Consider the following 21,164-nt stretch of genomic DNA (forward strand, 5'->3'; position numbering starts at 1 on the left):
TGGCACGACGGAAGAGACGCTCATCGCCCCGAGTCGCGGTTCCTTAAAGCATGAGCTTGAAAATGTTCAGAGACCCATCACGAAAAGCTTCTGAGCCCGTGGGCCCAGATCAGGCCACAAGAAAGCTCAGAAGGCACGGGGAAGCTGGGGCTTTGGCTTTTAGCGACAGCAGGAAAATGCCAGGGGAAGGAGTGTCAGAAGAGGAAGATGAAAGGTTTGCAGCATCTCTAATGAAAGAGCCCGAGTAGGTGAGCGTGAAAAGAGGCAGACGAGAGAGTGCAGGTGACGAGGCGGCGCCGGTGCAGGTGGGGAGAGCAGGTTTCAAAAGGAGGGCATCGGGAAGCGCAGAGCGGGCGGGGCCTGGAAGAGACCAGCTGGCACAGCCCCCCGCGCCGACGCCAGCTGCTCCCTCCCAGGAGAGAGATTGGCGCATGTCTGTGCCTTGTGACGCTGGGACCTTCAGTGGGCAGAAGCAATCGGGGCAGGTGCAGGCTGGTAACGAGTGCCTTGTCCTCACCATTTCTCTGCATATGCCAGAGAGCAAGGGTTAGGAGAACTGCTACTTTTGCCTGCCCAGCATCCATCCTTCCTTTTCTGCTCACAGCACCCTGATTTCCAGCTGGGGGCTCCCCTTACTAATGTTTAGCTTCCTCCCACCATGATTCCAAAGTTGGGCATGTGGCCCAAGTTTGGTCAATGAGAATACAGGATCAACAAATGGTGGGTTGGGGAGTTGGCATCTGACCCAAAACAGAACAATCACGCCAACATTACCAACTCCAAGACTTGGCTGGAATGATGGAGAGGATCGGTCCTCTCTTCTCCTGGGGATAAGCTAAGTAGGATGTCAGTCTGAAGGGGCCACCGCCTGGGAGAGAAGTCACAGGAGGAACCTGGGCCAGCTTAATGGAGGGGTCGAGTACCTGGATTTGGTGCTCGAGGCTAGAAGTATCCTTGGGCATCTCTGTATTATGAGCCCTGTAATTCCATTTGTTCTTTAAGTCTGCCTGAGTTGGACTTCTGTCACTGAAAGGACCCTATGTGGTTCCCACCTCTCCTGGTGGCAAGCTCACTTTCTGCCCAGCTTTCTTTGAGTATACTAGCCTGGCTTTTCCCCATGGTGACAGCCCAAATCCAGGGTCCTAACATGTGGTTTAGATCCCAGCTCTGCTATTTACTAAGTGCAAGACTTTGAATAAATGACTCAAGCTCTCTATGCCTGTTTCCTCATCTGTAAAATGAGGGTAACACCATTCATCTCAGCAGGTTGTGGGGAAAATTAAATGAGTCAATCAATGTCAATTGCTTAGAAACGTGTCCAGCACACAGTGAGCTCTCAGTGAGCGTCACCTAGCTCGCCCCGTCTCTGACCCTGCGGGCTGACCCAGGAAGAGGTGCCGAACAGCTGCCGCTGCCAAATGCTCTCTCCTGCCCGGCCTGCTCTTAGGGCGTGTGCCGGCACAGCCGTGGCTGTCCACCGGCACCTCCCGTTACCCTGCCAGCGTGCAGAGGGCAAAGTGAGCGCGCCGTGGGGGCTCAGACCCCGGGTGCAGCCGGCCGTGTCCTCGGAGAGCGCGGGGGATCGGCTCAGCCCCTGGCAGCAGGAAAGGCTCTGCAGCACAGAACGGAAGGCAGCTGCAGGGCGGAGCTGTCGGTCAGGGAGGGCTTTCTGCGGCTGGCACCGAGCAGCTTCAAACAGAACAGAACCTGCGTCCCTGCATCCTTGGAAACTTCTCGGAGAGATCTGGAGCCATGTTTAAAAGTCGCTTGTGGGTCTATTGCCTGCACAGTAATTGACATATGCACCCCTGAGAATCCACCCTTGTCATGGTTTCCAACCCTTCATCTTATTTTCTGAAGTCTTAAATTGTCCTTATAAAAAAAGACAAAAGGTGAACTTTGTGGGAGAATAAGCTAAGAAACTCTGACATTTCTAGTACTCTATTTACTGGGACTTTTCCTGCAATGATGAAGCCATTTCTCTTTGATATACAGCAAAGTAGCCCTCCAGATGCCCAGGATTCATTTCAGTTCTCCCCCATGTCAGAACACACACAAGTCCTTTCTTCATGGACCTTCCACTTGCCCTGTTACCATAGAAACCACTGCCTATGTCACAGCACCGGGGAGCGGGTAGGAAGGAGGCATGAGCTGCTGCCATGGCAACACACATCTCCACAGCAGCATCCCATGCTCCATGCCATCCTTTCCAAACGGGCATTGGTTGTAGGGGGTAGCTGAATAGTTTCCCCAGGCTAGAAAAGAGAACACAATAGCTTGACCCTTGCCAGCAATTCCAGCAGCTCTGCCTGGGGTGGAGGAATCAGAAAGTTCATTTCAAAGCCCTAGATGACCACATAGACCAGAACCCATTTGAAGCCATAGTACACAAGGCCACCTGTCATTGTTGAAGAGATTAAAGTATTAATCCTGATGCTTATACTAACATTATGCTTGCATGACTGACACACATGGCATCGTGGTTAAGAGTATAAACCCAGGAACCTGACTCCCTGGGTGCAAATTCTGGCTCTGCCACTTACTGGCTGTGTCACCTTGGATAAGTCGACTTGTCTGTGCCTCAATTTTCTTATCATAAAATGATGATAATATTATAATAATAGTCCCTACCTCTCAGGGTTATTGTGAGAACTAAGTCACTGGTTTGATGAAAAGCTCTAAACACATGACACAGTAATCCCGCAATAAACGTTAGCCATCGTGGTCGTCGGTGACAGTGACGCGCACTCGAGCTGGTCTGGCCCAGCCCTGTGCTCAGCGCTCGCTCGCAGAGCGGTCGTTAGTCCTCGCGGTACCCGCACGAGGCGGGCCACTGCCGTCTCGAACTCGCGCGCAGGCGGGAGCGGTGGACTCACCCAGCGGCGGCCGCGGGCTGTGGAGACGCGCTGCTGTCCTCACGCACGAGGCGCAGAGACGCGGCAGCGCACGCGCGGGCTGTGGAGACGCGCTGCTGTCCTCATGCACGAGGCGCAGAGACGCGGCAGCGCATGCGCGGGCTGTGGAGACGCGCTGCTGTCCTCACGCACGAGGCGCAGAGACGCGGCAGCGCATGCGCGGGCTGTGGAGACGCGCTGCTGTCCTCACGCACGAGGCGCAGAGACGCGGCAGCGCACGCGCGGGCTGTGGAGACGCGCTGCTGTCCTCACGCACGAGGCGCAGAGACGCGGCAGCGCATGCGCGGGCTGTGGAGACGCGCTGCTGTCCTCACGCACGAGGCGCAGAGACACGGCAGCGCACGCGCGGGCTGCGCGGGTTCAGCGCGGCGCGGGCCGGGGAGCACGGCGGCAGCTAAGGGAAACGTCTGAAAGGCTCCTCAGGGAGGTGGGAGGGACGCAGGGCTGAGGAAGCAGAAATCAGACGGGAGGCCTGGGAGACCAAACTGCAGGCAGATTCAGCCCGCCTCGCCCTCTGCGGCGGCCAAGGGCGGAACTCCCACACTGCCGTCCTTTGCTCGCACCAGGGGCAAGGCCGGGCAGGGAGGCCATACCTCCCGCGCCGACCCTGCGGAAGCGAGCAAGGCCAAGGAGTCCTCTGAACACGGGAGACAGACCTGCGCTAACCCAGAGCGGCCCGCTCGGCCGACGGTGCTGCCCGGCTAGTCGTGGGAGTCGAGTCCCGGGCTCTCTGGGACGGGCGCGCGGGGGCCGGGCGGGGGGCCGGGGGACGGGCGCGCGGGGCCTGGGGACGGGGCGGGGCCGGGGGACGGGCGCGCGGGGCCGGGGGCCGGGCGGGGCGGAGGACGGGGCGGGGCCTGGGGACGGGGCGGTGACAGGGCGGGGCCTGGGGGCGGGGCGGGGGGACGGGCGCGCGGGGCCGGGGGCCGGGCGGGGCGGAGGACGGGGCGGGGCGGAGGACGGGGCGGGGCCGGGGAACGGGCGCGCGGGGCCGGAGGACGGGCGGGGCCGGGGGACGGGGCGGGGCCGGGGGACGGGGCGGGGCCGGGGGACGGGGCGGGGCCGGGGGACGGGCGGGGCGGGGGACGGGCGGGGCGGGGCTCCGCTGGAGTGGCGGGGCTCAGGAGGTGGCGGGCGGGGCTAAGTTGGCGGGACAGGGCTCCGCGGGAGGCGGGGCGGGGCTCCGCGGGTGGGGCGGGGCTCAGGAGGTGGCGGGCGGGGCTCAGTTGGTGGGGCGGGGCTCAGCGGGAGGCAGGGCGGGGCACAGCAGGTGGCGCCCAGGCTCAGCAGGTCGTGGGCAGGGTTCAGCGGGCGGTGGGGCGGGGCTCAGCTGGCTACTGGGTGGGGCTCAGCGGGGCGGTAGGGCGAGGCTCAGCGAGCGGTGGGGTGGGGCTCAGCGAGTGGCGGGGCGGGGCTCAGCAGACCGCGGGGCGGGGCGGGGCTCAGCAGGTGGTGCCCGGGCTCAGCAGGTGGCGGGCGGGGCTCAGCTGGCTGCTGGGTGGGGCTCAGCGAGCGGTGGGGCGGGGCTCAGCGAGTGGCGGGGCGGGGCTCAGCAGACCGCGGGGCGGGGCGGGGCTCAGCAGGTGGCGGGCTGGGCTCAGCGGGCGGCGGTGCTCAGCAAGTGGTGGTCGGGGCTCAGCGGGCGGTGGGGCCAGGCGGGGCTCCCCAGCGGTGGCAGGTCCCCAGAGGGACACTTCAGACCAGCCTTCACACTCCTTGGCTGTGACTGACCTTGGGGGTGCATTCTACACGGTAAGCAGATAGGAGCACAAACGTGTCCGTCAGGCAGAAACAACACTTGTCCTTTGTCGGGACGATGCCCTTCGATGTCCCCGTCAGAGTCCACGCTGCTCTTTAAGACAGAAGCACAGGACAATGAGGGAAAATGGCGGAGTAGGGGTGTCCTCCTGGCTCTCTGCTCCCAGAGCGAAAAGTGAAGACAGCGGATAGCCACACTCGAGCGATCTGCACTTCCACAGGACCAGATTCACAAGCCTGCAGACCTCCAACAGGAAACGGAGGGATAAGACCATTTGCAGCTTAAAGCAAAGGTGAACCGATCATTCTTCCGCAAAACTCGGGGATTCGGAGGCACACAACAGGGAGGGAGCGAGGCGCGGTTTAAGCCGCTGCCAGCTGGCAGTGGCTCCAGCTCAACCCGGTGCTGAGAAACACCCCCTCCCACACCGAGCTCCACTCCCACGTAGGCCGGGAGGTGCCTGAAGTTGGTGAGAAGTGGCAGCGCGGGACTAAGCCGTGTGGAGAGGAGACTAGAGCAGGGAACGCGCTGAGTCGCCAGAGCACACAGCGGCCGCGGTTTAAGGTGGGGGAGGGTCTGAGCCCAGCGACCGCTCTCCGCGCAGCAGGAACCAGAGCCCGCTCGGGCATCTCCCTGCAGAACACTCTCAGGTCAAGGTTAAGGGGAGTTTACACAGAAGGAGGCTTTGACTTTGGATATAGAGGAGGTTTGGGATAGCACTGAGAGGTCAGAGTGCGCCAAGTTAGACTCCTTGATCCATTAGGACCCCCCTCCCTCTGCCCCTCCGGCACCGCTCCGCCCCTGCATTCCGGCGCTGTCTCGGCATTCCGGCGCTGACTTGGGCTCGGGGTTTGGAGAGGAGGTGCAGAGAGAGCGCCGGTACGTGCCGCTGCTCCACCAATTTGATATTGGACCGTCATTTGCTGCACAAGCGGCACTGACTCTGTGCTCAGAGAGTGGACCCTGCCTGGACGGGGCAGAGCCACAGGGGAGATTGCCCTTGGTGGATTTAAGGCAGAGAAACATTGCCTTCCACACTCTCCTGCGACCCGGAGCCCCGCCCTGGGCTCCAAAGTCTCTGTCCCAGCCTTGGGGGTGAGCTGAGATAGAAACTGTTCTCATTCGGGCTGCTTGTCTCCACCGGTGTAATTAAAGAGACAAAAGACAGGGATAGGTGGGTCCCATTGCCTGCCTGCCTGCCTGCTCTGGTCAGTCTCTCCCTGCACAGGTCTGGGAGAGACTGCGCTGTGTCCAGAGTGTGGAGCCCGCCTGGGCAGAGCTGGGCCTTGCAGGAGGCAGCCTTTAGTGGTTATAAGGCAGAGATATTTTATGACCCCCACACCCGGGGATTTGGGGCTAGGCCTTTGGCTCCAAAGTTTGTATCCTCGCCTTGGGGACGGAGCCGAGACAGAAACTGCTCCCGTTCCTGCCGCTTATCTCCACCTGTGGAATTAAAGAGACAGAACACGGGGCCTGGTGGGCCTGGCTTCAGAACAATCTCTCACTGCACAGGTCTCCCGAGCTCTGTGTCCAGAGTGCGGAACCTGCCTGGGCAGGGCCTACTTTCGTAGGAGGCTGCCCTTACTGGCTATAAGGCAGAGAGACCTTACGTCCACCACGCTCCAGTGTCTTGTGACTGAGCCTTCGGCTCCAAAGTCTCTGTCCCTGCCTTGGGGGTGGAGCTCAGATAGGAACTGTTCTCATTCCTGCCGCTTATCTCCATCTGTGTAGTTAAAGAGACAAAAGACAGGGATGGGTGGGTCCCATTGACTGCCTGCCTGCTTCTGGTCAGTCTATCCCTGCACAGGTCTCCTGCACTCTGTGTCCAGAGTGCAGAGCCCGCCTGGGGAGGGCTGAGCCTCGTGGGAGACTGCCCTTAGTGGCTATAAGGCAGAGAGACCTTATGTCCACCACGCTCCAGTGTCTTGTGACTGAGCCTTTGGCTCCAAAGTCTCTGTCCCCACCTTAGGGGCAGAGCTGAGATAGGAACTGTTCCCATTCCTACCGCTTATCTCCACCTGTGCAATTAAAGAGACAGAAGACGGGGATCTGTGGGTTTGGCTACGGGCCTGCCGGCTTCAGGCCAGTCTCTATCTGCACAGGTCTTCTGCACTTGGTGTCCAGGCCCTGGAGTTTGCCTGGGCAGGGCCGAGCTTAATATGAGGCTGCCTTTGGTGAATACAAGACAGACAGACGTTACAACCCACACACTCTGGTGATTTGGGGCTGGGCCTTCGGTTCCAAAGTTTCTAGCCTTGCCTTGGGGGTAGAGCTGAGATAGGAACAGCTCCTGTTCCTGCCATCTATCTTCACCTGTGTAATTAAGGAGGCAGAAGACGGGAGGCCACCGGAGCAGCCCGGAGACCAGCGGGAAGGATAGGGTAATTGACTGTTTCCCCTCCACTACATCTCGTACTGCTGGCTCCCCAGCGGGTAGAGAAACCTGCAGACACCAGTCCAGCGACGGTTGCCGCCAGTGAGCAACACAACCTACTGGCTCAGAAACTAAACAAGGCATGTGAATTCCCAAACGAAAACCTAAAGGAAAGAAACAACAACTGAGCAAAATGGGAAGAAATCAGCGAACTCCGGAAATATGAAGAAACAAACAGAAAACACACCTCCAAAGAGGAGCACCAGCCCCTTAGAAACAGACAACAACCAAAACCTGGCGACCAAAATGACAGAAGAGGAATTTCGAATGTGGATCATAAGAACACTCACTGACCTGCAACAACAACTCAATAACCAACACAAAGAAACCACAAAAAGCCTCCAGGATATGGAACAAAGGTTCACTAAAGAGATTGACACAGTGAAGAAACTTTAACCGAATTCCTGGAGATGAAGAATCAACTCAGGGAATTACAAAATACTGTGGAAAGTCTCAAGAATAGGGTAGATCAAACAGAAGAGAGAATCTCAGAGATTGAAGATACCACATTCCAATTAAATAAATCAGTCACAGAGATAGAGCAGAGAAGCAAGAGAAAAGAGCAAAGCCTACAAGAGCTGTGGGATTATGTGAAAAAACCTAACGTGAGGGTCATAGGATTAGCAGAAGGGAAAGAAGACAACACTCAAGGGCTGGACAAGCTATTTGAAGATATAATAGAGGAAAATTTCCCAGGCCTTGCTCAAAATCTCGATATACAAGTTCAAGAAGCCCAGAGGACCCCTGGGAAGTTCAATGCAAACAGGAAGACATCACAACATGCAGTCATCAGACTGACCAAAATATCAACTAAAGAGGCCCTTCTAAGAGCTGTAAGAAGAAAGAAGCAAGTAACTTACAAGGGAAAGCCAATTCGCATAACACCAGACTTCTCTACTGAGACTTTACAAGCAAGGAGAGACTGGGGCCCCATTCTCACTCTTCTGAAACAAAACAACGCCCAGCCTAGAATCTTATTCCCTGCAAAACTAAGCTTCATATGTGAAGGAGAAATAAAGACATTCTCAGACAAGCAAAGTCTCAGAGAATTCACCAAGACAAGACCAGCCCTACAAGAAGTACTCAAAACAGTGTTATGCACGGAAAACCATAATAAAAACTCACGAATATAAAAACAACCAAAACCCAAAGATTAAAGGCAAGATAATACAATGGCTCAAGAGAGAAATCAAAGCAACAACATCCAGCCCAACAGAATGAACAATAACCTACCTTACCTATCAGTTCTCAATAAATGTGAATGGCTTAAACTCTCCACTCAAGAGACATAGGCTGGCTGAATGGATAAGAAAATACAGGCCAAGTAAATGCTGTCTTCAGGAAACACATCTAACCTGCAAGGATGCATATATACTAAAAGTAAAAGGGTAGAGATCAGTATTCCAGGCAAGTGGAAGCCAAAAGAAGGCTGGCGTGGCAGTTCTAATTTCAGACAATATAGTTTTTAAACAAACAAAAGTAGTGAAAGACAAAGAGAGTCATTATATCATGGTGAAGGGCACAGTTCAACAGGAAGAGATAACAATTTTAAATATATATGCACCCAATCAGGTGCACCCAGATTCATAAAGCAAACCTTACTGGATCTAAACAAATTGATTAATAGCAATACCATAATCACCGGAGATTTCAACACCCCACTAACGGCACAAGACAGATCCTCCAATCAGAAAATTAACAAAGAAATAATGGACTTAAATAAAATTATAGAACAATTGGGACTGACTGACATTTACAGAACATTCTACCCAAAATCCACTGAATATACGTTCTTCTCATCAGCTCACTGGACATTCTCTAAGATTGACCATATCCTAGGACACGAAGTAAACCTCAAGAAATTTAAAAAAATAGAAATCATACCATGTATCTTCTCAGATCACAGTGGAATAAAAGTAGAAATCAACCCTAACAGAAACTCACACTTCTATACAAAAACGTGGAAATTAAACAACCTCCTACTAAATGATTACTTCATAAATGAAGAAACCAAGACAGAAATAAAAAAAATTCTATGAAGAAAATGACAATGGAGAGACAAGTTATCAAGTCCTCTGGGACACAGCTATAGCAGTTCTGAGAGGAAAGTTTATCTCCATAAATGCCTATAACCAAAAGACAAGAAGATCACAAATAGACAATCTAATGATACGACTCAAAGAGCTGGAAAAAGAAGAACAGACCAGCCCCAAACCCAGCAGAAGGAGTGAAATCAATAAGATCAAATCAGAACTAAATGAAATTGAAAACAGGAAAGCTATTCAGGAGATTAACAAAACAAAAAGTTGGTTCTTTGAAAAAATAAACAAAATTGACACACCACTGGCTAAGCTAATGAAAAACAGAAAAGAGAAATCTCTAATAAGCTCCATCAGGAACAAAAAAGGAGATATCACAACTGATCCCAAAGAGATACAAGATATAATTTATGAGTACTACAAAAATCTCTATGCACACAAACTGGAAAATGTGGAGGAAATGGACAAATTTCTAGAAACACACAGCCTCCCTAGGCTCAATCAAGAAGAAATAGATTCCCTGAACAGACCAATCTCAACAGCTGAAATAGAAACAGCAATTAAAAATCTCCCTAAAAAGAAAAGTCCCGGTCCAGATGGCTTCACACCTGAATTTTACCACACTTACAAAGAAGAACTAGTACCTATCTTGCAGAACCTATTCCACAACATCGAGAAGAATGGAATCCTCCCCGACACCTTTTATGAAGCGAATATTACTCTGATACCAAAACCAGGAAAGGATCCAACAAAAAAAGAAAACTACAGACCAATATCCCTAATGAATATAGATGCAAAAATTTTCAACAAAATCTTAGCTAACCGAATCCAGACGCTTATCAAAAAAATAATCCATCACGACCAAGTGGGCTTCATCCCAGGGATGCAGGGATGGTTCAACATACATAAATCTATAAATGCAATTCACCACATAAACAGGAGCAAAAACAAAGACCCCATGATTCTCTCGATAGATGCAGAAAAAGCTTTTGACAAAATTCAACACCCTTTCATGATACGAACACTTAAGAAAATAGGCATAGAAGGGACATACCTAAAAATGATACAAGCCATATATGACAGACCCATAGCCAACATCATAATGAATGGGGAAAAACTGAAATCATTCCCACTTAGAACTGGAACCAGACAAGGCTGCCCACTATCTCCACTTCTGTTCAACATAGTGCTGGAAGTCCTGGCTATAGCAATCACACACGAAAATGGAATTAAAGGTATACAAATAGGGGCAGAAGAGATCAAACTTTCACTGTTTGCTGATGATATGATATTATATTCAGAAAACCCCAAAGATTCAACCAGGAAACTCCTGGAACTGATAAATGAATTTAGTAAAGTCTCAGGATACAAAATCAATACACAGAAATCAGAGGCATTTGTATACGCCAAGAACAATCTAATTGAGAACCAAATTAAAGACTCAATACCCTTCACAATAGCAACAAAGAAATTAAAGTACCTAGGAATATACTTAACCAAGGAGGTAAAAGACCTCTACAGGGAGAACTATGAAACACTGAGGAAGGAAATAGCAGAGGATGTAAACAGATGGAAATCCATTCCATGCTCGTGGATCAGCAGACTCAACATCATTAAAATGTCTATACTACCCAAACTGATCTACAGATTCAATGCAATACCTATTAAAATCCCATCAGCATTCTTCACAGATATAGAAAAAATAATTTTATGCTTCGTATGGAACCAAAAAAGACCCCTAATATCAAGAGCAATTCTAGGCAACAAAAACAAAATGGGAGGTATCAATATGCCAGATATCAAACTATACTACAAAGCTGTAGTAATTAAAACAATCTGGTATTGGCACAAAAATAGGATTATTGACCAGTGGAACAGATCTGAGAATCCTGATATAAAACCATTCTCATATAGCCATCTAATCTTTGACAAAGCAGACAAAAACATACGCTGGGGAAAAGAATCCCTTTTCAATAAATGGTGCTGGGAAATCTGGATAGCCAATTGTAGAAGGCTAAAGCAGGACCCACACCTTTCACCTCTCACAAAAACCAACTCACGCTGGATAACAGACTTAAACCTAAGGTATGAAACTATTAGAATTCTAGAGGAAAATGTTGGAAACACTCTCCTAGACATCGGCCTGGGCAAAGAGTTTATGAAGAAGTCCCCAAAGGCAACCAAAGCAGCAACAAAAGTAAATAAATGGGACATGATCAAACTACAAAGCTTCTGCACAGCCAAAGAAACAGTCATGAAAGTAAACAGACAACTTACAGAATGGGAGAAAATTTTTGCATCCTATGCATCCGATAAAGGACTGATAACTAGAATATACTTAGAACTCACGAAAATCAGTAAGAAAAAATCAAATAACCCTATTAAAAAGTGGGCAAAGGACTTGAACAGAAACTTTTCTAAAGAAGACAGAAGAATGGCCAACAAACATATGAAAAAATGCTCATCATCTCTAATCATCAGGGAAATGCAAATCAAAACTACAATGAGATATCACTTAACTCCAGTGAGAATGGCCTTTATCAAAAAGTCTCCAAATAACAAATGCTTGAATGGATGCGGAGAGAGAGGAACACTCCTACACTGCTGGTGGGACTGCAAACTAGTTCAACCTCTTTGGAAAGTAATATGGAGATACCTTAAAGCGATACAAGTGAATCTACCATTTGATCCAGCAATACCACTACTGGGCATCTACCCAAAAGATCCAATGACACTCTTCAAAAAAGACACCTGCACTCGAATGTTTATAGCAGCACAATTCATAATTGCAAGGCTGTGGAAATAGCCCAAGTGCCCATCAATCCAAGAATGGACTAATAAAATGTGGTATATGTATACCATGGAGTACTATTCAGCTCTAAGAAACAATGGTGATACAGCACATCTTATATTTTCCTGGTTAGAGCTGGAACCCATACTACTAAGTGAAGTATCCCAAGAATGGAAAAACAAGCACCACATATACTCACCAGCAAACTGGTATTAACTGAGCAGCACCTAAGTGGACACATAGGAACTACAGTAATAGGGTATTGGGCAGGTGGAGAGGGGAGGGGGGCGGGTATATACATACATAATGAGTGAGATGTGCACCATCTGGGTACGGTCATGCTGGAAAATCAGACTTGTGGGGGGGAGGGGGGGAAATGGCATTTATTGAAACCTTAAAATCTGTACCCCCATAATATGCCGAAATAAAAAATAAAAAAGACAGAGGCACAGGGCTTAGGGATCTGCGTCTGGAGCCGGGCGCTGTGGTCCCAGCTCCAGCGGTGCCAGTCGCTGTTGTGCAGATTGCAGCCAAGTCGCTTCGCTCCTCTCACCCTGACGCTCCTCGGTAGCAGGGGAGTGATGTCTGTGGCACTTGGGCGACCAAGGACTGTTGTAGACATTAAGTGAAACGATGTTTACGAAGCACTTAGCACACGCTTGACATACACAGAGCGGATCACTGCAGGGTAGTAGTCATCATCATGTTGCTGTGATGTTGTTTTTGCCGTTCAAGAATACAGAAAGTAGTCTGTGCACCAAATCGCCGTCATTTGGGAGTTTAAGGCTGGATAGAGCATGGGTGGGAATAAAGCCAGGCCAAAGAAAGAGGAAGAAGTGCCCGAGGAAAGAGCAAGGAGGAGGAGCAGGCTCTAGACAGAGAGACAGGAGCATTCCCAGCAAGTTGCATGGGCGGGGGCGCTATTCCTACAACAAGGCTGTGTGTGTGTGTGTGTGTGTGTGAGAGAGAGAGAGAGAGAGAGAGAGAGAGAGAGGGAGGGAGAGGGAGAGAGAGAGGGAAAGAGAGGTGGAGGGTGAGACTGTATGGTCTCAGAAATCCTCACATACAAACCTTTTTCCCTTTCTTTCAAAAAATCCAGAGCTCATTTGTTGTTAGATTGCAGCTAGTTGCAGAACAAATTCCAGAAGAGGCTGCTGTGGCCTAGGCAACCTTGAAGCTTGTGCTGCACTAATGGAAAATTATACACTTGGTTTTCTGACCGCCAACTCCTGCCCAAGGATGATCTTGAGTATAGGTGTGAGTACACAGTTTACCCCACTTCTGACTCACAGGCTGTGTTTATTGAGCAGCCAAAATTGTTGATGAACCTGTAAAGACAGCCCGGTGGGGCCTGCAAACCACTGTGCTAGGACCCGCACGCTGTGCACCTGCCTGCCAGGCCCTTGCCCCTGCCCTCCCCGAGCAGACAGATGGTCCCGAGAGCCGGCGTGCGCGTGGGGCGGGGCGCGTGGGGCGTGTGCGCCCATTGCAGGGCAGAGAACAGCGATGGCTCCCAGGAGCAGGGAAGGAGGAGGCTATTCTTCTATTTGCTGCTCCTCCCTGAGATCCAGGAGTGGAATGGAAGAAATAAAAATCGTGATGATAATCCTCATCACGGTGATATAAAAATGACTAATCTTTGTTGAGTATGTACTTCAAGCCAGGCATGTTGCTAGACTCTTCACTCTCAAAACCACATTGTCCCTTCACAGCATTGTATGGGACAGCCATTACTGGTACCCTCGCTGTGGAGAGGAGGAGTCTGGGGCTCAGACAGGTCAAGCACCTGGCTGGAGGCCCAGCAAGGATCTGGACACTTCGACCTAAAGCACCATCTCCGGGGAAGCAGCCGACACAGGCTTTTCCGTCTGGGAGAAGGCGGTTGTCTGAACTGGACTCGAAGCTGCCCCAGAGTTTCCATCTTGGGAAGCAGGAGGTCGCCAACATCCTCGGGCAGGTTCAGGTGCCAGAGACGAGCAGCTGGTCGGGAAGAGAACAGGAAAGTGTCGCTCGAATGCTGTCCTGCCAAGAGCACAGAGCGCAGAACGTCTGCTCTGGAGCGGCCTCTGGCTCTGCAGACAGGAGAAGCTGAGACCCAGGAAGGAGAAGTACCTCGCGGAAGGCCACACAGCAAGTTAGTGACAGAACCAAGATGAGAATCTACATTGGCAGACTCCCAGTCTAGAATGTTCCTCCCACAGTCCCAGTGACAACAACAAATGTCATATGGATATAATCAACACAGATTAAATATGTATTATACACCAGAAACTGTGCTATGTATGTTATATGTACGTATTCAGTTACTCATCACAATAACCAGATAAGACAGTTACTATTATTATCCCCATTTTAGAGATGAGGAAACGATGGCACAGAGAGGTTAAGCAACTTGCCCAAGATGGCACAGCCAGGAAAGGCTCTATCAACAGTCCTACTCTGTTACCCTCTCAATTCCATTAGCCCACAGCTGCCTGCTCCCCTACCCACTCCACCCCCCTCCCAGAGAACCCAAGTAGTCTTTTCCTGGCCCTGATCTCAGTGGGTTTAGGCTGAAGGTCTGGAGAGGGTGTCAAAGGAAGCCCGGAAGACCAGGAGCAGGGGTTTTGCCCTCTGAGCAGAATGCTTTCTAAGTGGCTGTGGTGGTCCCCACTCCTGAGAATTGCTGGCCACCCAGTGACCCGCGGCTGCTGTGGACGGGAAGTGACCGGCTCAGCTAAGCACACAGTCAGGCCCAGCTCTAGGACTTTTCTGTAAGTCGAGACAATAGCTTCACGCCAAGAAAATTCCACTTTGAATCAGGTGTCACCTTAGACAGAAGAGGCTTTTGTTTAATTTGGGTTATCTGCGTGGCACTGGTCCTTCTTTAACTTCACTTCGCCCTTCTTACAGCTGCAGGTAATGTCCCTTTCGTGGACAGGCCAGCCGCGCAGCTGAGTTTATGGGTCAGCTGCGCCGCGGCCGGGCGGGAAGGCAGAGGCCTGGAGCAGGCAGCGTGGCAGCCGCGCCTCGTTCTTGCTCCTGGAGCTCGCCACGGCCAGGCTGGGCGACGGCGACCCCTGCAGGGGTGCAGGATGACATTTCAGCCTGGCACAAGAGGAACAAAAACAGAAAAAGGAGTGGTTCGGAGGCTGGGGGCAGGCAGGAGCGAGGCAGTTGGTGGCGTGGCTGGCGTGCCCCGGAGCTTGACCTGCTCCACAGGAGACAGGGGCACACGGTCCTTCGCCCTCGGGCTTTGGCGTCGGACACCCGAGCGCAGAGTGCAGCGGGTTTGCTTAATAGCAATGAGACTCAGAGCAAGTTTGCGACCTCAGTTTTCTCAGCTGCAGGATGGGAGTATTCACAGCCTACCGTGGGATTCCTGCAAAGCCATGAAGGATGCAACTCCAACACAGTGCCGCGCACCCGGAGCGTTCGACAGAGTTAGGCGCTGTGCGCGAGAATGTGGATGGACTTGGAAACGCTGTGCTGAGTGAAAGAAGCCGACACAAAGGAGTGCATGTTTCATCGGTATGAAGTTCTAGCACAGGCAAAAATAATAATAAGGTAAGGGAAATCGCACCTGCAGCTGCCTCGGAGGTGGGAGACGGGGGGACCGACTAGGAGGGCGCCGGCCCTCCCTGGGCTGCCGGGCTGCTCTGGCTGGGAGGAGGTGCGCGCGCATTTGCGAAGCTCACCGAGCTGTGGCTGGATGTGGAGTGTCTCCATGGCAAAACGAGCAGACTCACCGAGCTGCGTGCTTGGGACTTGTGAGTGTTGATGTATATGTCATGCCCCACTAAAAATTAACAATAAAAAACACAATTATTATTCTACTTGTGATTGACATTTTTTGTGACATATTTTTTTTAATTTATAAAGGACAGAAATTTATTCTTACAGTTCTAGAGGCTGGGAAGTTCAAGTTCAAGGTACTGGCACCGTGGTGTGTGGGGAGGGCCTTCTTGCCACGCCCTGTGGAGGGAGGAACGCTGTGTCCTGGCACGGTGGCGGGGGAGGGCGAGAGCCCAGGGCTGCACGAAGACTCTTTCGTGAGGGCCTTAATCCCACTCCCGAAGGACGGGCCCTGGGGACTGAGCCGCCTTCGTAAGGCCCCGCCTCTTGCAGCACACCGGCCATGAGGCCTCAACACCGAGTTCGGGAGGGACACACTGGGACCACAGCACGCAGCGTGCTCAGAGAGCAGGGGGCCTGAAGGGACCAACTGGCAGCCTGTGCTGTCCTGGAGGCAGCGTGGCACCTGCAAGGCTTGTGGGTGAAGACTGCTCGGAGGTGTGTTTCAGAAAAGTAATGTCAGAGCACTGAGGGTTGATTGCAGAGGGGAGAACTGGGGTTCCTATTAGTCCAGCGAAAAGGCAGTGAAGGCCTGGATAGAGTGTTTTCCTATGTCCCACGTGGCCACCAAAGCCCTCCTCTGATCACCCGGGCATGTCCCTGCACCTATCTAATCAAACTGACACACAGCTAGAACAGAGCACAGCTCGAATGCTCAGACTACCTACGCTGGACTCCTAATCCTAAGAGGGAGACTGTTGCCTGATGCAATGCCGTGCACGGGGAAGCGCAGATAAGAGGGCATCGCAAGAGGAAGGGGCCTAGAGGCGCACGGCAGACAGGCCAAGGCCCATAGTGTCTACGTGCAGCAGGAACCTAGTCCGCACACGCACACAAGTACCACTCGCATGACCTTGGGATAGGCTCTGTGTCTGGTCATCAATCAGAGATTGGAGAGCGTGTTCTGACACCATCCATATTACCTTGAAGCAAAGGAAATTCACTACAAGGTGCCATCAGGCCAAGGTTCATATTTAATAAGTGAATAAATGGGTTTCCTTCCTTCCTTCCTTCCTTCCTTCCTTCCTTCCTTCCTCCTCTCTCTTTTTTCTTTCTTTCTTTCTTTCTCTCTCTCTCTTTCTTTTCTTTAGAGCCAGCATCTCGCTCTGTCACCCAGGCTCTAGGCTGGGGTGCACAGCTCACTGCAGCCTTGAACTCCTGGGCTCACAGGATCCTTCTGTCTCATCTTCCCGAGCAGCTGCGCTTACTGGCATGCACCACCACACCCAGCTAATGTTTTTGTTTTTTGTAGAGGCGAGGTCTTATTATGTTGCCCAGACTAGTCTTAAACTCCTGGCCTCAAGTGATCCTCTTGCCTCAACCTCCCAGAGTGCTGGGATTACAGGTGTGAGCCACTGCACCCAGCTCATTCTTTCTCAAAAGTGTCCCAAATTTGTTTTAAGATTCCTCCTCTTGTTATAAAATATCCCATTTCTTAATGAAGAATTCTTCAGTAATTGAGATCAAACTAGATTAAACATAAAGAGGGATTTATTGACTCTCTTAGCTATAAAGTCCTGGAATAATTTGGCTTCAGGAACAGCTGGATCCAGGGGCTCTGTCTCTCTCCATCTCTCACCCTGCTTTCCACCACACTGTCTTCATTCTCAGTAGCTGAACCCCACGCGGTGGCCAGAGGGCTGCCAGCAGCACCAGATTTACCAGCTAATAGCTTACCAGCCCGGAGCAGGAGCAATGGGCCTCTTTGCTGACTGCTCCTTCAGAAGGCTAGGGTTGACTCTGATGAGTCCCCGTTGGATGATGAGCAGGGAAAGCATTCCCCAAAGAAACACCAAAAACGGTGTCCATTTCAGGAGGTGCTTTTGTTGTTGTTGCTATTTGTTATCAAACCCTTCAACCGGGACAATTAAATAAATTGATTTAACTGAATTGAGAACCAGCCCTAACAAAATTAAATAATTATCAAATCATCAGTGGTCTCTTTATATGAGGCAATACTTTCACTGTCTCCAGGCTAAGAAGACCTAAAGGACATTCATTTCTTATGGGTATCTCTGCAGCCTTGTTCCTACTTTCTGATGTCTCTTCTCCAACTGTGTGACATTTTTGGTTGCTTGGAGACCCTCATTTGAGGACCAGCAGAACTTACTGCAGGTTTGACACCAGGTAGGTTTTGCTTTCTTTTCTTCCTCAGACAAGACACCTGTTAAATACCCTAAGTATATTTTGACCCTTAAAAGGTCACTCTAGGTCCCATTGCGGTTGTCTTCCTCCTAGTCCCTGAGCACAGTTACGCTTACCCCTGCTGACGAGAGCGACAAATGCATGACCTTGGATGCCATTGGCCTCTCCTGTGAAACAGGGTGATGTCGCTTCCCCGCCTGCACCGTGGGGGTGTGAGATCCAGCGGAGCCACTGCAGATGGAAGTATGTTGACAATGCCGGGTACTCAGAATGGAAAGTTACAAGAAAGAATCCAAACGTCTAGGTAGAGAAACTGGCGCCCGGCCCGCCGGCCCGTGCACGCAGCCGGAGCGGGTTCCCTGGCTATGTCCCTGAGGGAGCGACTCTCTCCTCATAACCCAGCCGCAGCCCGAGCAGAGGGACGCTGATTCAACCCCGTCGGGGAGACACTGCGGCCTTGAAAGCGGGGCAGCTGCCCGTGCCTCCGCCCAGCTCCTGGGAGGCCTCCGACTCCTAGACGAGGTTGGACGGCACACTCCCGCCCCGCAGCGCCGAGGACGGACCCCGCACTCGCACTCACGTGCGTCACCAGGGCACATTGGAAAGAGGCTCCCGGTGCCATGTCTGTGAGAGAAACACCACAAACACCCCAGCATTTATTAGGAAGGAGACAGTTAAATACATTAAGGTCTATCTGGTTTATGGAATGCCTGAGACTAAACTAGTCTAAGCTCTGATTGGAGTGGTGTCCATGATATGTTTATTTTGTTCTATGAAAGAAAAGGATAAACTTCAGAACAAATCATTCATTTATTCATTTGACATTCAATAAATATGACTGGCCACCAGCTGTAAGTCAGCCCTCTCTTGGGAACAGGACAGTGAGCAAGGCAGGCACAGTCTTTGTTCTCACGGGGCCACATTTGGTGCAAAACATTTAGGTGCCACATTCTTAGAAACACCCGTTAGTGACCACCCCCAGAGAGAGGGATTCAAGGAAGGGCACAGAGGCACGAAGGAGAGAAGGGGGTGGTGTTTTCACTTCTTCCATTATACATTTCTGTGCTATATGAATTATTTGTATAATGAATATTTACCATGTTGTAATTTTTGTAAAGCCATTAGAGAAAACAAAGTAAGTGAACTCGCACACGCGCGCACACACATGCACAAAGAGCCGGCTGGGACACAGCTCGCGCAGGGAGGCGTTCCCACGCCCGGGCGGGCAGCGGGCAGGCCGCTGCTCCTGGCGGGAGCGCGTGGCTGGGTCTTCCTGCCTCTGAGCGCCCTGAGCTGGAGCGGGGCACCTCCACCGACGTTGCCATCGGGTCCCATTCTCAGCCTTGCCCTCCCAAACGCAGGACGGCCATGCCCTGTGCAAGAGAGGCCAGCTGTGCCGCTGTGGAGCCCCAGGCAACCGCCTTCCCCTCTCTGTGCCTCAGCTTCCTCGTCTATAAAATGTGAATGACGGCGATAGCTGTGGTGAGGATTTAGTGCGTTAATCATGGAAAGGGCTTAGAATCATGCCCAGCACACAGCAACAGATCAGTAAGTGTTAGTTTTCCTAGTAGTTGTTGTTAGTCCTGACTCCTACCAGAACGATCCTACAAGGCAAGAAGTAGAAGAAACTTTCTGGCTGTTTCCACCGGGCCCCAGTGGCTTTGTGATGTGAGCATCACCTGGTAAATCTACACTCTGAGTTGGGCATTTCAGACCTAGACGGCCTTGGAGATTCCACAGCCCAAACTCCCACTCTACAGATGGGACCACTGAGGCCCAGAGAGGCCAAACCTGACTTCCTGCAGCGCCCCGGGGGTAGAGAGTGGCAAGGGGCCTGTGGACAGATCCGCCCTCTACCTGGTGCTGAGGGGCATGTCTGTGGGAAGCAGAGCTCCGAGGATGCACTGAATTTCATTTCTGCATCAAGGCAGCCTTGCTAGAACAGGTGAGTTTTAAACACCATACTGTGCTGTGTAAAAATGATGCCATCAAAATCTCCCTTTGATTTAGGGAATTCTCTCGTGGATATGGCTAAATGCAAATTTCTTGCTGTTACATATATTTTCATCATGGTCCGTGCGTTTTTTAAACTTTTTATTTTGAAATGATTTCAGACTTTTTTGCAAAGATAACGGCGTCTCCGGCTACCTTTCACCCTGCATCCCCAACTAAGGCCCCAGGCGACCGCAGCGCCGCGATCAAAACCAAGGGACTGACGCTGGCGCGACACTGCTGGCTGCAGACCCTGCTCGGCCTCCCCGACGCGGGGCAGGGCGGAGAGGGACGGAGCGGTCCCCAAGGAGAAAAGGCTCATCGCCTGCCTTGAACCGTGCCCGCCCCCAGCCGCCCCGCGCTGGGCACGCCCGGGCGTCCGCCCTGCAGCCCGAGGACACCGCGCCGGCGCCTCCTCCCGCGCTGCGTCGCGCCGGCACCGGCTGCCCAGGAAAGTCCTCACATGGGTGAATGAGTGCGGCGGTGTCAGAGGCCGAGCCGGCGCGGAGCTCGCGGAGCCGGGGCAGCTTCTTTCCCCTGGGCATGCCTCCGCGGCCGGGTGATCCGTGCGGTCCCAAGCCCGTGTCCCCACCCGCCTCGCGCCGCGCCCCGGCGCCCGCTCTTCCCCGCGCCCTCGCCGCCCGGCCCGCCCGGCCCGCGCACCCGCACGCCTTCCTCCCGGCGCCCTCCTCGCGGGCGCCTGCACGCGGCTTCCCGCGGCTCGCTGGTTTCTCAGGGCCCGCCCGGCCCCCGTGGCAGCTGCTCGCCGCGTGTGGCTGTGGAGCACGTGAACCGCGGCCGCCCAAGTTGGCATGTGCTGCGAGCGCGAACCACACAGGGGACTTCAAAGAACCAGTGGGGAAAAAAGTCTGTAAAATCTTTTTTATGTGCTGAAATGATAGCATTTTGGATTTATTGGGTTCAGTAAAAGACATTAAAATTAATTTTAAGATAGCTGCTTAAACTCCTTTCAAGATAGCTACTAGACAACTTCGAATTATGTATGTGGCTCATATTATGTTTCCATCAGACAGCCCTGCTCTCGACAGACTGTCTCCATGAGCATCCATTTCACTTCATCCCAGAACCAGGTCCTGAGCATTTAATAGATGCTCAATAAATACGCATCGAGTAAAGGAATGTTTCCTGCCTGAGGCCTTTTCCCCAGAGAGGCCATGTCTCCCTAGAGGACGGAGCAGGGACTCTGTCCCCACGCAGGCCGAGCACAGCGAGAGCTGCATAAGGTGCGTCTTGC

This window comes from Microcebus murinus, chromosome 20 (genome assembly GCF_040939455.1).
Source record: "Microcebus murinus isolate Inina chromosome 20, M.murinus_Inina_mat1.0, whole genome shotgun sequence".
NCBI lineage: Eukaryota > Metazoa > Chordata > Mammalia > Primates > Cheirogaleidae > Microcebus > Microcebus murinus.